The 17,999-nt window shown below is 40.2% G+C and overlaps 1 long non-coding RNA gene and 1 pseudogene across 1 annotated transcript in view; both read left to right on the plus strand.

Annotated features, from left to right (window-relative positions):
- LOC142841772 (uncharacterized) overlaps positions 1-17,999 on the plus strand; it is a 345,599-nt gene that overhangs the window by 247,293 nt on the left and 80,307 nt on the right. The gene's annotated exons all lie outside the window — the stretch shown is intronic.
- LOC142841550 (pyruvate kinase PKM pseudogene) overlaps positions 4,960-17,999 on the plus strand; it is a 36,265-nt pseudogene continuing 23,225 nt past the window's right edge.

Consider the following 17,999-nt stretch of genomic DNA (forward strand, 5'->3'; position numbering starts at 1 on the left):
TCACCTCCTAGTCCCTCCCTATCTGCCTCTCATCCATGCAGTATGCCTCTCAAATTAATTAAAAACAAAACAACCAAAAAAAGCAACTTGCTCCTCCATCTTCCCAACACCTTTTCATTCATCCTAGGGGCATCGGAAGCTGTGTCACGCAGTAGACCCCTTTAGTTCAATCATACAGACCCACAGAATGTTCATTGCAATGCAAACTATTTTTTTCTTGATGGCTTTTCTTATTGTGGTGGTGGTGCTGGGGGAAGAACCCAAGGCCTTGTGCATGTCAAGTAAGCATTATGCCATTGTGCTACATACCCAGCACCTGAGCTTTCTATTGGAATTGTCAATCACTACCAAAATTGCACTTTAGTCTACCTCTATTTTTGTATGCCAAGGAGCTGACTGATAAGTTTATCCAGGGACTAGTTGCCAACCAGGAATAATTCTGCCTCAACCTCAGGGGGTCATTTTGCATTTTCTAGAGACACTTATAGTTATCACACTCATGGGAGAAATGTTACTACTACCTTGTCGCTAGAGACCAGGAGTGCTGCTCTATATAACTCACCAGAGCAAAGAAGTTTCCAACCCAAAACATCCATAGTATTGAAGCTAAGAAGCCCTATCTGGTGCTAAGCAAAACCCCACAACCCCTATGTGCTTTGGAGCTTTGTTTTTTTTCCCCTTAATTTGAATTACATAGCTGCCTGAGAAATTGCGTCCAGTCGTCTGGAGTCTAAGATAATGAAGAGGAGGAAAAGTGAGTCATAAAGATAGTTTTTGTGGGCTAGGGTTTCATCTGGTCTTGTTGGATGAGCAAAATACATTTGAATGTATTTAAAAACCCATATTTGGGGAAATACTCACAGAGACATAGATCATTTAAAAATAGCCCAAATGGTTTTAGCTAAATTCATAAAAAACTTTACAGCCGCTATTCTTGCCTCAAACGAAGAACAAAATAAGGAAAAGAGAACAAGTAGAGAAGGAAGCTGCATGCCAAGCCAGATATAAGGAGTTTTACATGCTCATAGTAGCACTAGACAACAAGCATAGCAAAACTATGGATCGCAGGCGTTCAGAACACATTAATGCTAAATAAAGAAATTGAAGTTTAAGTTCAATGTGTAATACACCAGGCTAAGATGACTCAAACATCAAACTCAAGTTTTCAAGGCAAGAAAAGCATCCTAATACTTCCAATGTTTCCAAACTTAGACAAGAAAAAAACGGGGGCTAGGTAGAGAACCTGCTTAACATATATGAAGACCTGGGTTTAATCCCCAGCACAGGAAACAAACAAACAAACAAATAAAAAGCAGGTTGGCATGCACTCTGCGTCCCATTAACCCTTTGTTTGCCTTTTTCACAATTTAATAAGACTCAGACATTTCCATTTTGAGACACTCCATGCCAATAAGATCGTGCCTGGTTTGGGAATCAAAAGATAGGAGATCATTGAATAAATCAAGTATACTTGAAAATAAGACTGGCAATTATCTCATTATCCTTTGTTTCTCATCTGCAAAATAATATGGTTTAAGTATGATAACTATAGAATATAATAGATGTGATTTACTCTACCTATATGACTTCTAACATGTAACTTCAAGGTCACCTTTTAGGTTCAGACCTACTCCTTAACCCAAAAGTCCCTAGGAAAGTGAATGTGGTGGTATACACCAGAGATTCCAGAACTCAGGAAGTGGAGGCAAAAGGATCAGAAGTTTGAGGTCATCTTCCATCTTCAGCTGCATGGCGAGATTGGGGTCAGCCTGGACAACATGAGACTCTGACTCGGGGTAGGGGGGTAAAAGTAACAAATTTCTGGTGCTATGTCATTTTATCTTCCTTTTCAAAACTTTTACCACCATCTCTGCCCCCTTAGAGTTCTCTTTAATCCTTCCCCCTCTACATTCTACATAGTGGGACACTATCAATACTTCAGAAAACAATCGCAGGGATCCTTTTGAGGAAATCTGTTACAACACTACCAAACTGTTCCCCTAAAAGGGATTCATTACATGGGCCAGAATCAGAGGAACACATGGATTATACAACATTTCAACTGGTCCTGACAGTGCACTGAAGACGGCTCTCTTGAAGTTTGCAGACTGTCATAGGAAGGGTGTCCATTTGTGATAGAGTGTGAATGTCTTATAAAGCTTCGCTTATCATTTGGCCCAGGCTTTGTGCTGAAACTGTAGCATATGTTTTGACTGTTTTATACCACAACCTGCATTACTAGAGTTTCTTCTACTCCTTTTATATCTACATTAATATTCCAAGCTTTATCTTCAAGGATCAAGGTCATGTTCTCTACCTTACTATTTTCTTTCTATTTTGGATAAAGCAGCTCAAACTTCCTCTTTGAGCTCACAAAGAAAATCTCAACCCTCCTCCTCCCTTCTCTCTCTCTCTCTCTCTCTCTCTCTCTCTCTCTCTCTCTCTCTCTCTCTCTCTGTGTGTGTGTGTGTGTGTGTGTGTGTGTGTTTCAAGCACTCTAACACCAAACTATTATAGCCTCAGTCCTAAAAACCACATTAGTTTAATCCCACTTTCCACATCTAATATTCCCCTCATGATTCATCCTGAACTCTTGACAACATTGAAGCTGTTCTTACAATAGTATGTGGGAATGAAGCTTGACAAAGAAATACATTTCAATTAGCTGTGCAAGTGGATGATACTGGGAAGCTGCAGGCGATTTTTTGAATTGTGGTACACGTTTTTAGCAAACAAACGAGGGTATTGAGAGTTGATCCTGTGCAGATCCTTCCTATCTCACCTTAGCATGTTCTTTAAAGGTGCAACACGATTTCTGAAACAGCGCCAGAGAGATGGCTCAGTGGATAAAGACACTTGCTGCAAAGCTTGACAATCAGAATTTGATCCCGCAAAACCTCATTATGGAAGGAGAGAACTGATGTGGGAGTGATTTCTTATTAATAAAGAAACTGCCTAGACCCATTTGATAGGCCAACCCTTAGGTAGGTGGAGTAAACAGAATGGAATGCTGGGAGAAAGAAGCTGAGTCAAGGAGTCGCCATGGTTCTCCCACTCCAGACAGACGCAGGTTAAGATCATTCCTGGTAAGCCAGCTTGTGGGCTACACAGATTAATAGAAATGGGTTAGATCAATATGTAAAAGCTAGCCAATAAGAAACTGAAACTAATGGGTCAGGCAGTGTTTAAAAGAATACAGTTTCCGTGTAATTATTTCGGGTAAAGCTAGCCGTTCAGGCGGCTGGGTGCGGGGACTCAGCCCGCCGCTCCTACTACAACAGAGAACCAAATGCTGAAAGTCATCCTCTGACCTCCACAAGGGCCATGTCGTGTTGATGCACACACACTCAAAAAATAAATAAATGTATGGGGAAATATATATAAGATTTCCAAAACGAAGGTATTTGACTAGCGGAGTTAGTCAAGTGAAAATTGCTCTTTCTTTTTTTTTTAAATATACAGTTGGGGTTCATCTATGCTCTATGTCCTTTGATTGGTCCATAATAAAATTTTCACAACGGTGTCTCTTTCTTTAGGTCTTTAAAATATCATACTTAGAAGCAAAATCTTTTTACAGTGACATTGGGGGCTTAAAGGACAGTACAATAATAATACTTGAAAAGACAAAGAAGAAGGATGGCGTCACATTCTGTCCTTCTGTTGCTATGTCTAACTGTCCCGGAAGAGAAAAGTAGTAGAAAGTAGATGTTTCCGTTTCTCTGACACAATGAGGCAAAAAGTCAGATAAGAGTGTACCCTCTCCCCTTAAGAAATACTGCACTCCCACCAAATCTGCTAGCACAGAATTCTTGCCACTCTGTGTATGTCTCTGCATGTACCAAATCCCTCCCTCCACAGTCTTTTTTACCAGTCTTATTTATATACTTAATGACAAAAGTATTGCTCATTTGGGGTCAGCATAACACTGGGCAGCAAAAAACAAAAACCAAAAAACAAAGCAAAAAAACGAATCCGAGGGACAAGATGTTCCACACATACCTAATAGTGCCATTTCTTTTGAGAGACACAATAATCAAATAGCAGGGACTTTTGCTCTTTGGATTCGGAGGGAAAACAAAATGACCTTGGCATCTACCAAATAAGCTCCAGTTCCAAAGATTGAAGTTATTACCCACAATAAGATTAGATTCTTCCCTGTGGGAACACATTTGTGTTCAGCAGTCAATTTGGGATTAACCTTTTCAGGGATGCTGGAGAATTAATTGGTTCTTAACTCCTCTCTCTGGGCTGCCTTAGGCTCTAGAGGTTTCCATGTGTTCCAAAGGAGATTGGTGCAGGGCAGCCAGCTGTGCAACAATGGCTTATTTGCCCATGCTTCTGGCATAGATTGCTCTGAGTGTGAGAGCTGTAGAACACAGTCCCTCCCAAAGAGCACACAAGCCCAGCCCAATGCAGCAGGACTCGGTATGGGTGGGGTCCACCTAGTGCATCAACTGTGTCAGTCTATGAAAGAGACTCAACTGTGAAAACACCCCAGAGTAGCTTCTTTTCTGTGTTTCTTTTTCCTTCAATTGCTCTCACTCACATTCACACACAGACAGGGGCACAGATAGGGACAATTAATGAAGACTACTAAAGACCAAGAATTGAAGATGACACTTCCTCAGGAATTGTGGAATTCAAAGTTAGTGTACAACATAAATATATGCAATTCTGAAGAGGTCTTCATTAAAATGTAAAATGATGGCTATTTCAGTAGACTTTTTATATTTCTCTTTGTGGCTTCTTCAATTTTCTGTCAGGGTCATACGTTGTTTCTGTAGTTTTTGCTGTTGTTGCTTTTTAATTCCTTTTAGAAAGGTGATCTTCCTACCTGGTTACTTTTATTATCCAAGCATTCTATCTCCCAGCGCTGCTGAAGAAGTGAGAAAGCACAGGAAAACACACAAGTGAGGCTGTTTCTCTATCCAGCATTATTATTGTTTAAAAATAAGCACAATGGATGGAGACAAGAACAACTTTCACCAACAGTGTCGCAACTGGAAACTTAGTCACTACAAACCATCCAGAAGAAGAATGTTTGTGAAAAGTTCACTTTCGGAGAGTGGTCAGTGTCATGGGGAGAAACAAGGAATAGTGATGTTTGAATGGAAACACATTACCACTACTACAGCCGAGAGGTCAAAGAAACAAAAGGATGTAAATGCCAGGGTCCAGTGAGAGCTGGCACTATGGATGAGTAGTTGCCCAGAGGGTCCTCTCATTGTACAGGAACACAACAATTGCCATAGGAGAATGAAAGTAAAATAGAAATCCCCTGACCCCTGTCTTATACCATCTGACCTCCTACTGTTTCTCTTACTTTACCAAAAGTCAACAGGCAAAGGAGCCAATAATATACATTGTATACGGGGTGTGGTAGTTAGTTTTGTCAACTTCACATAATCTAGAATCACCTGAGAACAGAGTCTCAATAAGGGATTGTCTAGATCAGGTTGTATTGTAAATATGCAGGAGACTGTCTTGATTACTCTTCTCAAGTGATGGACGGAGACCAGCCAACTGTAAATGGCACCAAATCCTAGGCAGGGGATCTCAGACTGTGTAAATAAAGAGGGCAGCCTAAACACAAGTAGGTATGCATCCATTCATTCTCTCTCATCTTGATTACGGGTATGACTAGCATCATCAAGTTCCTGCCTTGATTTCCCCCACAATAATGAACTGAAACCTGGAATTTTTAGCTAAAATAACCTTTTTTCTTCTCTAAGTTCTATTTTGTCAGGATATTTTATCTCAGAGATAGAAATGAAACTAAGGCAAAGGGTAAACCTTGAAGGACCTAGAGAGGAACTAAGAAGGGCAGAAAATGGGTGAGGATATGGGACAAAATTTACCCAACTCAGGCTTTCCCTCTAGACTTAGAAACACTCACTTTATTGTGGTAGGATGACATATAAAATTATGTATATATTTACCACACACAACTAGGTTAGTTTGTAGATAAGTATACACACATGAAATCTGCACTACAATCTATGTCATATAGACTTCCAGGGGTTTCTAAAGAGAGGAACACATGTAGGTTACTGGATGGCGCTGCACCCAGAGAGTATGGTGCTCCATGCCCCTCTCTCTTGCTTACCCTATGCATTGTTTTCATCTGGCTATTCATCTGTATCTTATGGAAAATTCCTTAAAACAAACAAGGAAAATATTTCCTGAGTTCTGTGGGCATAATTAACTAAATCTAAAAAGGAGGTTTGGAGAAGTATTTTTCCTTTTATCTTTCCTTTTCTATGTTCTTGGAGTCAAACCCAGGGCCTCAATCAGGCTAGTTAGGCAATCTACCACTAAGCTACATCCTAATGCCACAGAGGGCCCTCTCGGGGTTGTGGTAATCCTGGTTCATAACTAGGTGCTTAGAAGCATAGGCAAAATGACCTCAGGGTTTGAAACTGGCATCTAAAACCAAAAAAAAAAATAAATAAAAAAATAAAACCAAGAGAGTCTTAAGGATTGAGCTCCCAATCTGTGCAGTCTGTGGGATCTGATGTTATCTTCAGGTAGATAGTGTTGGGCTGAAATTGGATTATAGAATACCCAACTGATAGCTGCTGTTTCCTCATTGCTTGCCTTTTGAGAAAAGAATACCCCTATCCCTATCACACATGGAGGCACAGATACACACACACACACACACACACACAGAGAGAGAGAGAGAGAGAGAGAGAGAGAGAGAGAGAGAGAGAGAGAGAGAGAGAGAGATACAATACACACAACACACACATACACACAAGAAATTCTGGTTTCTAGTGTCAGATTCATAATTATTTGAGTAGAGCAGACACCAAGCTTGAATTTATTTATTTATTTATTTACTCATTTGGTATTGAGATGGGATTTTTCTAGAATGGTCCTAGCTCACAGAAATGTGTGTTTAGAGAAGGAAAAACAATAAAATGGTATGGGATGAGAAAACTTTTGTGCTTCATCACACATAACATGAAAGTCCAGCTGCTCTGTGTTCAGTTGTAGAAAGTATACACTACCAGTGGAATTCAGAGACAGTGGCAGACCCAACTCCTGAGGAACTAGCTCTTGGATATGTAAGGAAATGAAAAATAAAATGTAATGAAAACACAATTGTTTTTGTTATCACTATTTGTAGTAGGAAACTGAAAGTAGCACAGAGTGCCTCATCAGGCTTTTAGACAGTGAATAGTGTAGTTCAGTATAGTATAGTATAGTATAGTATAGTATAGTATAGTACAGTATAGTACAGTATAGTACAGTACAGTATATAGTCTAGAATAGTTCAGGCCATGGGTCTCAATGCCACACAATAGAGAAAAGTATTCTGTGACAACAGAAAATATCTCTAAGATGTTTGGTCACCAAAAAGTTAGCTAGCATGGAAGGGCAAAAGTAGAAACCACTGAAAGCAGAGGGCTTAGTATGAAAGCATTGCCTTATCTTGTGATTAAGTGTCATTAGTTCCCTGAGAAGTCTTTACTGAAATGGACTCTAAAAGCAGCTAACATGAGAACAGAATCTTCGGTTGTAAGTGGGAGAGTAGAAGAGCGAGTCTGACCTGATGCAGGATGCCTAGCTCACTGTGGAACAACCACAGATGGCTGTATGCAGTACAAACATACCTCTTATTCCTAAGGGACAGCCAGCCTTGCGGACTGTAAGAAAACAACTAGGAAGTCTGTTTGCCCTGGGGAGGAAATGACTGCCTGCTGCAAGTGCCAAGAGAATGCTCTGGATAAAGTAGCTGTATGCAAGCCACATGGGACTGGCTTTAAGATGACCAGCATATTCACCCACTGAATATACCATCAAGTTATGCTAAATGCTGTGGTTAAGGGAGCCACTTTAATATGCATTCTGCATATTATATTACTGCTGCAAAATAGAAAGTTCAGGAAGCCTTGCCTACTTTGTTGCCTCACATTTCCCCTCACAGTCTTAAGAATGAAAACAGTAGGCAGTACTGACAGTGAAGCTCAATAGTAGGAGCTTGTCTAGCATGTCCAAGAATCTGGATTTGATCCCCAGCCCTGAATACAGTAAATAAAAAACACTGGCTTAATTAACCAAAACAAAATGGGAAAGACAAAGTGGAGAGTCTTAGGTCACATCTCAAGAAGAAAGAAATTTTAAAGTCACTAAGAGATAAGATAAAGGAAGAAAGCATTGGTATGGATAAACTTAAGAAAGAAAAGATGAAGTCACTGGACTCATCCTAGCAGTATGGGAATCTTTAAAATACTATTAAGAAACGAGATGAGTAACGTGAAAACTGAAGACATTAAAACAAATATTTTAATGCAAAATAATGGCAAATTTGGCAGACCAACAGGCACTCATGCGGATTTCCTAACATTAAAAATCTCAGAATAAGTTTGTTGAATTTACCTCAGTCTAGAGATATCTTAAAAGTCAAAGATCTAAAGGATACATATGATCTAAAATTTCTTGGGGCAAAGTGGTGAAGATAAAGATTGACAAAACGGACAGGGTCATTTGGCTATGTCCTCTGCTGGTAACATAAAGTGTTTTGTGAAAGAGTATAAAATGTTGGAAGTAGAGAAGTTAGTTCCTAAGACTAGAAGACAAACATGCAAAGACTGATAGGAGTATAAGGTTGATAGGAGTATAAAGTTAATAGGCGTATAAGGCTGATAGGAGTATAAAGGTGACCTGTTTAAAGAAGCTTTCTGTAAAGAGTTGTAGCTCATTTACCAAATTGTTTTATGGGAACCAGTATTATGTCTGACTGGGACATAATTCCTCACAATTAAGCTATAAGCATACCCATGATTACTGAAAATCTTTTCCCACACTTATTATTTTTTATTATTATTATTTTATAAGAACACTTATCATAAGTTATCATAAGTTCTGTTTGCAACAAATTTTTTATTTTTATTTTATATGCATTGATGTTTTACCTGCTTGTATTTCTGTGTGAGGGTATCAGATGCCCTGGAACTGGAGTTACAGACAGTTGTAGCTGCCATGTGGGTGTTGGGGATTGAACCCAGGTCCTCTGGAAGAGCAGCCAGTGCTCTTAACCGCTGAGTCATCTCTTCAGCCCCGTACAACAAAAGCTTTAAACACAGAATGCAGTATTTCTAAATAAGAATTATGCTAACAGTAGATCTCTAAGTAATCTTGCATAAATTAAATCATGTGCCTCTGACTAATACTCTCTCCTTTCCCCTGCCCCTTACCCCCTGAAAACCACTGTGAGAACTTTCTGCTTCTTGGAGTTTAACTAGTCTATATTTAGACACGGTTTCACAGTGTTCATCTTACTGTGTAGATTACATCACTGGCTGTAATGTCCTCCAGGTTCATCCATGTGTTGTAAATGGCAGAACAGTTTTTCTTTTGTAAGTCTCAGTAACGACGATTAGGTTGTTTGACCTCTTGACTGTTGTTAATAATGCGTCAATGAACATGATGCTGCAGGTGTCTCTGTCAGACACTCATTGTATTTCTTTTAGATACATACCCTAGAAGTAAATGTAAGGAGTATCTGGCACTTTGGTTTTTAACTTTTTTTGGGGAAAAAAAAAGCTTCAGCATCTTTATGTCTTTAAGTATGTGAGTATCTAGAATTTTTTTATTGAAAAAAATTTCTGCCTCCTTCCCGCCTCCCATTTCCCTCCCCCTCTCCCCCTCCCCTCACTCCTTTTCCCCTTTCTCTCCAGTCCTAAAAGCAGTCAGGGTTCCCTACCCTGCGAAAAGTCCAAGGTCCTCCCCGCTCCATCCAGGTCTAGGAAGGTGAGCATCCAAACAGGCTAGGCTCCCACAAAGCCAGTACATGAAGTAGGATCAAAACCCAGTGCCATTGTCCTTGGCTTCTCATCAGCCTTCATTGTCCGCCATGTTCAGAAAGTCCGGTTTCATCCCATGCTTATTCAGTCCCAGTCCAGCTGGCCTTGGTGAGCTCCCAATAGATCAACCCCAACGTCTCAGTGGGTGGGTGCACCCCTTGTGGTCCTGACTTCCTTGCTCATGTTCTCCCTCCTTCTGCTCCTCATTTGGACCTTAGGAGCTCAGTCCGGTGCTCCAATGTGAGTTTCTGTCTCTATCTCCATCCATCGCCAGATGAAGGTTCTATGGTGATATGCAAGCTATTCATCAGTATGGCTATAGGATAGGGCCATTTGAGGCACCCTCTCCTCAGCTGCCCAAGAAACTAACTGGGAACATCTCCCTGGACACCTGGGAGCCCCTCTAGAGTCAAGTCTCTTGCTAACCCTAAGATGGCTTTCTTAATTAAGATATATACTTCCCTGCTCCCATATCCACCCTTCCTTTATCCCAACCATTCCATTCCCCCAAGCTCCCCTCCCATTCTCCCCTTCTCACTTTTCTCTCCCCATTTCTCTTTACCCCCATCCCACCCCACCCCCAAGTTCCCAATTTTTGCCTGGCAATCTTGTCTACTTCCAATATCCAGGAGGATGACTATATGTTTTTCTTTGGGTTCACCTTCTTATTTAGCTTCTCTAGGATCACAAATTATAGGCTCAGTGTCCTTTGTTTATGGCTAGAATCCACATATGAGTGAGTACATCCCATGTTCATCTTTTTGGGTCTGGGTTGCCTCACTCAGGATAGAGTTTTCTATTTCCATCCATTTGCATGCAAAATTCAAGATGTCATTGTTTTTAACTGCTGAGTAGTACTTTAATATGTATATATTCCACACTTTCTTCATCCATCCTTCCATTGAAGGGCCTCTAGGTTGTTTCCAGGTTTTGGCTATTACAAATAATGCTGCCATGAACATAGTTGAACAACTGAGTTTTATGATGACTGTACTAATTTACACTCTCCCTAACAGTATCCAAGAGTCTCCTATTTCCCACAGCCTTGCCAGCACCTGTTACCGTTAGTCATTTTTATGTATTTGTTTATTTACTGGCAATGAGGCAGAGGGGAGCATGCAGCAGTGCACATGTGGATGTCAGTGGACAATTTTTGGGAATCAGTTCTCTTCTTCTATCATCTGGGGCCGGGGACAAAATTCAAATCTTCAGGCTTGGCAGCAGCTGTCTTTACCCACTAAGCAATCTCATAGGGCCTGTCTATACACTTTTTAATATTAACCATTCTTACTGTGTAAGAGAGTATCATACCTTGGGTTTTGGGGTTGGGGTGTGTGTGTGTATACCTTTTTGAGATAGGATGTAGCCCAGGCTGGTTGATCTTTTTAGATACCCAATAATGACCTTGGGCTTCTAATTTTTTCTGATTCTGCCCTCAGAATGTTGAAAAGGTAAACATGTATTGCCATTACCATGCCTAGCTTTCCCTGTTGTTTTAACTTACAGTTAGTTCCTTAATGGTTCGTGATCAAGCATTTTCCCATGTACCTATGAGTTATGCATGCAATTTATTTGGAGAAATGTCTATTCGTTTCTCCTTCACATTTTAATCAGGTTGTTATAGGAGTTTCTGTCATAGTGTAGATATTAACCATTCATCAGATACATGGTTTGAAAATATTTTTCCCATTCTATAGGGAATGCCTTTTCACTCTGTTGACTGTTTCTTTGTTGTATATATATGTATATATATACATATACATACATATATATGTATGTGTATATATATATATATTAGCTTGATGTAAGCCCACTTGTCTATGTTTGGTTTTGCTACTTGTACATTTAGTGTTATAATCAAGAAGAAATGATTGCCAGGAAATCAATGTCAAAAATCACTCTGCTGTTTTCTCTGGTGATATTTACAGTATCAAGTCTTCTGTTCAAATGTTTAATCTATTTTCAGTTGTTTTTTGTGTATGGTATAGGATAACAATCCAATCACATTCTTTTTGGTTAAATACAATATTTTCTTGAGAATTATGTATATGCATATAATGTATTATGATAATATTTACCCCCACTCCTCTTCCTAACTCCCCCAAGATCTACCTTCCACCCCTTTACCCCATCCTGATTTCATGTCCTCTTAAAAAAAATCTAGTCTAATTTGTGCTGCCTATAGAATCATGGGTGTGGGGCCATCCGTTGGAGAATGGATGACCTACCAGGTAACACACCTATAAAGAAAAACTATTGCCCTTTCCCCAGAGTCCATCAGTTGCCATTAGCTTCTCAGCTGAAATGAGGCTCATCAGAGCTGCACTAATCTATGGGTAGAGAGATGTGAATTTAGAGAATAATTTTGTATGTTATCTGCTTAGCAAAGTAATAGTAGAAGGTTTACCTCAGGGTTTGTGAGATTCCCACTCATGGGATCTTGATCAGATTTACAGTGCCAGATATGTATTATCTCTTTGACATTGGGCCTTAAATTCTAATAAGAAAGTGATTGGTTACCCCCATAACATGCCACTATTGTACTAATTGGAATATCTTGGCACACCAGTCATGATTGTATTTCATAGGGTTCACAGTTGGGTAAGAATGCTGATGGTTTCCCTGTCCGGGTAGACTGCATAGCACCATCTGGTACTATGTAAGCTAGGCAGCAGAGAGAAAGCTTCCCAGTCAGTATCAACTTGATCTCTCCATGTCCTGTGACCAAAGTATATGGTGCCTTCAGCAATAGAGTCTTAGCATAAAAATGGGATGGACAACTAAAAGCAGTGACAATAGTCTATATTGTTGTGGGAGGTTCTGCGATAGCCCTTTCCAATAACTTGAAGGGCTACTGACTTTTTATCCAGCATCCTATGACTTCTTGTAAGAGCATTATTTCCTATGTAAGGTAACTCTTTTATGTGAAATGTATGTGTTTGCTCATATGAATCTAAATAGTAGATTTACATCTTTTTAACATGTGCATGTGCTTTTTCCAGTACCATTTATTGAATGCATGGGTTGGTTATGCCACTTTTATTGCTCAAAATACAGCTCACTGGAGGGAAAATGCTTGCCTAGAATGCATGAAGCTAGGTTCCATCTCCAGTACCATAGAATAATAGCTATTCTTGTTCTCTGTGCATGTTATTTTCAGTAAAAAAAAATGCACAAAATTCTATAAGCCATCACACCAAAAGGAATATGGTACTGAAGAAATAGTTCAGTGGCTTAAAGTGCTTGCTGCACACACATGAACACTGGAGTTCAAATTCCCAGTACCCAAGAAAAATGTCAGACATGGTCATACATGTCTATATTCCCAGAGCTGTAAAGAAAGGCGAGACGGAAGAGTTGATGTGGGAGAGTCTTCTGTTTTGTGTTAATTTCATTGGTTAAATAAAGAGACTGCCTTGGCCCTTTAATAGGACAGAAAATTAGGTAGGCGGAGTAAACAGAACAAAATGCTGGGAGGAAGAAGGCAGTGAGTCAGACTCCATGCCTCTCCTCTCCAGACAGTTGTCATGACTCTCCTCTCTGAGATGGATGCCCGTTAGACTCGTCCAGGTAAGCCACACTCAAGTGGCAATACGGATATTAGAAATGGGTTAGATCAATATGTAAGAGCTAGCCAATAAGAGGTTATAACTAATGGGCCAGGCAGTGTTTAAAAGAATACAGTTTCCGTGTAAATATTTCGGGTAAAGCTAGCCGGCTGGCGGGATGCACCCCGCCGCTCATACTACAGAAGAGTTGCTGGGTTTTCTGGTCACCAGCACAGCTTCAGATTCAGGGAGAGATCCTGTTTCAAAGGAATAAGGCAGAGACTGATAACATCCAATATCCTCCCCAGCATACACACACACACACACACACAAGCACGCACGCACACATGCATGCAATATATGTGCATATATCATGCACAGAAAATAATAAATAATGATAACAATATGTTAACTCAATTACATTTCTGTCTGGACCCAAAAGTAACCATCATAAGACCATTTATTGTATAATAATGTAAAATATGCATCATTGTCAAAGTTCCCAGGTACTGAGAAGTTAGTTAGTAACCTTCTTATAGCTCTCCCTTTTACATACAGATTAACCAGTTCTCCTCTGCACAAAATCCTTTTAATAAGTACTCCTAGGAGCAGTTATGAGATGAATTATTGTTAAACCTCTTGAAGGTTAATTCCCGTTTGTTCATGTCCACAGAGAAGTTAGATCCACCATTGCACTAATTGAAGAGTAACAAAGCCTGACCAGAGAAGAGAGCCTATATCTGCAAAAGCATCATAAGACAACATCAGTCTTATTGACAAGAGCACAGGAAGCATGTATAGAAGTATGTTCTAAGGGTATTGTCCAATTTGGATAATAAGGGTTGGTAAGGATAAATTCATTGACACAGGTGAACTCATTCATAATTTGGAATTAAATGCTCTGGCTAATCGAAACCTCTACTCAATGATGACCTGCAATTACTGAAGTCAATATATCTGACCTTCTCTGGCATCCTATGGAGCGAGTCCAAAGGTACAGGGAAAATAGATATAATGGAGTTGGTGTATGTACAAACTACTGAGCTATCACCCTCACAGTGCTTCCTGGGAACACACCAGGATACATTCACTAAAGCACTCAAAAAGAGCATCAATGTCCTACTTCTTCCATGCAATTTCTGAGAAAATTAGCCTGAAAGTCATTTGGTAGAAGACAAAAGAGGCAATATCTAGAGGGCAGGACATTACAGACTAGATCAAGTAAGAAAGATATGGCACAGGCTAATGGCGCGTAAGCAGAATATGGAATGTATCTGTATGAGTGTGGAACAGGACAGCTCAGTGTGGAATAACAAAATCCAAGCAGGGAAAGGAGGGAGTTCATGTCAGAGCCCCAGTGGGATTCGAAGGGTTAGCAGACTCATGCTAGGTATCAGATTCTGAGCAAGATGAAGGGTGCATCAATGAAGCCAAAGAGGAAGGTAGAGCAAGGTGTCAGAGCCCAAGCAGAGCAAAGAAGGCATGAATGGGGGGGTGGGAGAATTGGGAATAATCGAGTGTCAAAGCCTGAGGAGAATAAGAGTGCCGGTGAAGGGGAAAGACTTTCTGGTGTGGAGTGAGCCCAGCTGTATGAAGAAGACTTTCATTCATCCGAAGACAGAACGCTTGTACCCTAGCACAGTTAGGAGGTCTTCAGACTCTAGTATAAGTTTCACAGCCCACATAAGAAGGGAAGCCTGGCATTTGAAGGACCTAAGCAGGGAAAGGTTAGGAAGACATTTCTGCACATGGATAGCCCAGCATGAAGTATCAGAAGCCATGTGTAGTTACAAGGATAACCACATAGTGGAGGTGTTGAGATAAAAACTCAGCATCATCAACTGAGTGGGACTCAATAAGAATTTCCACAAAACATAGCCTAGAATGGGGGGGGGGTCTCATCAAGAACATCCATGTGTCTGGGGGGGGTGTCTAACATTATGTGTCAAAATGAAAGTAGGTTGGAAGTATTTCCATAGATGATGGAGTGTTGGATGAAATTCTAATTAATTACATACAAGAAGCCTAATGTTAACTGAAATTTGGACTCTCAGTGACAGAAAAGGGAGCTAGCTACCAAGATGATAAGGGGAAAAAAAGAGAATCTTGTGGTATTAAATTAGAATCACATAGATGAATCAATGAAAACTTACATTTTTTTCAATATGATACACAGTATTAAATGCTTTATGCACAGATAGGCATTTAGATAGAAAATTTAGCCACATTCTCATATACATGAGATAGATAGATAGATAGATAGATAGATAGATAGATAGATAGATAGATAGATAGATAGATAGATAGATAGATAGATAGAATCCTAGCTCTGTCTGCTGGAAGGGCTTGAAAAAAGGGCTTCCTGGTAAAAACAGTCACAGTTAGCACCTAGATTTTGATTGCTAAATATCATTCTCTGCCAGAAGAAACCAGAGATCCTTGGACAAATGCCTAGTTACAGAAAAATAATCACAGTGCATTGTATATGAGTATGGATAGTATTGCCAACACTTAAAAATTAATTTTAGAGCTGTTATTTACTCTTTGAAAATGTTCTACATGTACATAATGTATCCTGATCACAGCCACTCCTCACTTCACCATCCAGTTCCCTTCAGGACTAACAGTCACAACTGCCTTCCAACATCATGTCCTCTCCTTAAAGTTCTTTATAGTATTCTTTAATTTTTTTGAGAATTTCACACATGAGTATTCACTGCAGTTACATAGTGTCTACCCTTTCCCCTCCCCCTTCCAACTAATCCCCTACCACCCTTCTTAAATTCACTACTTCTTCTACTTACTGAGTCTATTTAGTATTACACACATGCCCGTGTGTTTGGGGATGACCAGCTACGATTAGATAAAATACCATGGCTTTCCTGGAGAAAACTTTTTTCCCTCTCTCATTAGCCATTGATGGATTGAGGGCAGAGATGGGGCCTTGTGAAGCGTCCCCTGACCACATTAACACGTTGACCTGTACAGTCATTTTGCAACCCTTATTTAAGGCAGTAATATTTTTTAAATTCCAATGGTGCGGCTTCCCTATCATAGTCACAAGACACTACCTCACAGCAGGTATCCTGGCCCTCTGACTCTTTGACACTTTCTGCCTCCTCTTCTGTGATTTTCCCCCAGCCATCACTTTCCCCCAGCACCCATCCACTGCCAACAGCACCTCGGCTAGGACTGGGACCTCAGGAGCCCTTTTTCCCCTCTGTGCTAGAATTCTTTAATACTTACTCTATAGTTTTGAGAGCATAATTCTTTCATGGCATGCTGTACTATAATTTCTGTATTAATTTATTACTTGATAGGCAAATAGGTTGTTCTTAGTTCTGATGTGGTTGTAGAATCTCCTCCAATAACCAACATTCAGACCAGTTCCAGCTCAGGGGTCTCTGAGCCCTGTTTCTGAAGTATATGATATCTTCAGCAATAGGGACTCACCTTCCACCTCTTAGGGGGGTAACCAAGGACAACAGTAATAGGCTGTGTGTTCTAGAAGTCTCTTGGGAAGCACTGGTCAATAACTCAGAAGACAACTTCTCATGTTTGGTATTGGGGTGGGGGTTGCTAGGTGGTTTTTGGCCCTTGGAGGGAGCAATGTCAGCCTAAATGAAATATACATATATAGTTAAAACTATATATATATATATATGTATATTTATACACTGAATTATGTGTATTATAGGGATTTTAAGGTAAATAGTTAATAGTATGGTTCCTTGTACTTTTTTGGATAGACATTGTTATTTTATCTTCCTCCCGTTTCTGTATTAGTTAGTTTTCTCTATTGCTGTGATAAAATACTGACCAAACAGACTTGGGGAGGAAAGGGGTTTAGTTCATCATACAACTTACAATCCATCACTGAGGGAAGTCGGGGAAGGAATGGAAGGCAGGAATCTGCTGTCGGGAACTGAATCAAAGGCCATGAAGGAGTGCTGCTTAGTGGCTTGCTCTCCTTGACTTGCTAGGCTTCTTTTCTTAGATAATCCAGAACCACCCACAGTAGCCTAATCTCCCACATAAATTATCAATCAAGAAAATGCCCAGAGGAAACTATATAATTACATTTAAAAATTCTGCCGGGCGGTGGTGGCGCACGCCTTTAATCCCAGCACTCGGGAGGCAGAGGCAGGCGGATCTCTGTGAGTTCGAGACCAGCCTGGTCTACAAGAGCTAGTTCCAGGACAGGCTCCAAAACCACAGCGAAACCCTGTCTCGAAAAACCAAAAAAAAAAAAAAAAAAGAAGGGAAGCCTGGCATTTGAAGGACCTAAGCAGGGAAAGGTTAGGAAGACATTTCTGCACATGGATAGCCCAGCATGAAGTATCAGAAGCCATGTGTAGTTACAAGGATAACCACATAGTGGAGGTGTTGAGATAAAAACTCAGCATCATCAACTGAGTGGGACTCAATAAGAATTTCCACAAAACATAGCCTAGAATGGGGGGGGGGGTCTCATCAAGAACATCCATGTGTCTGGGGGGGGTGTCTAACATTATGTGTCAAAATGAAAGTAGGTTGGAAGTATTTCCATAGATGATGGAGTGTTGGATGAAATTCTAATTAATTACATACAAGAAGCCTAATGTTAACTGAAATTTGGACTCTCAGTGACAGAAAAGGG

This window comes from Microtus pennsylvanicus, chromosome X (assembly GCF_037038515.1).
Source record: "Microtus pennsylvanicus isolate mMicPen1 chromosome X, mMicPen1.hap1, whole genome shotgun sequence".
Taxonomy (NCBI): Eukaryota; Metazoa; Chordata; class Mammalia; order Rodentia; family Cricetidae; genus Microtus; species Microtus pennsylvanicus.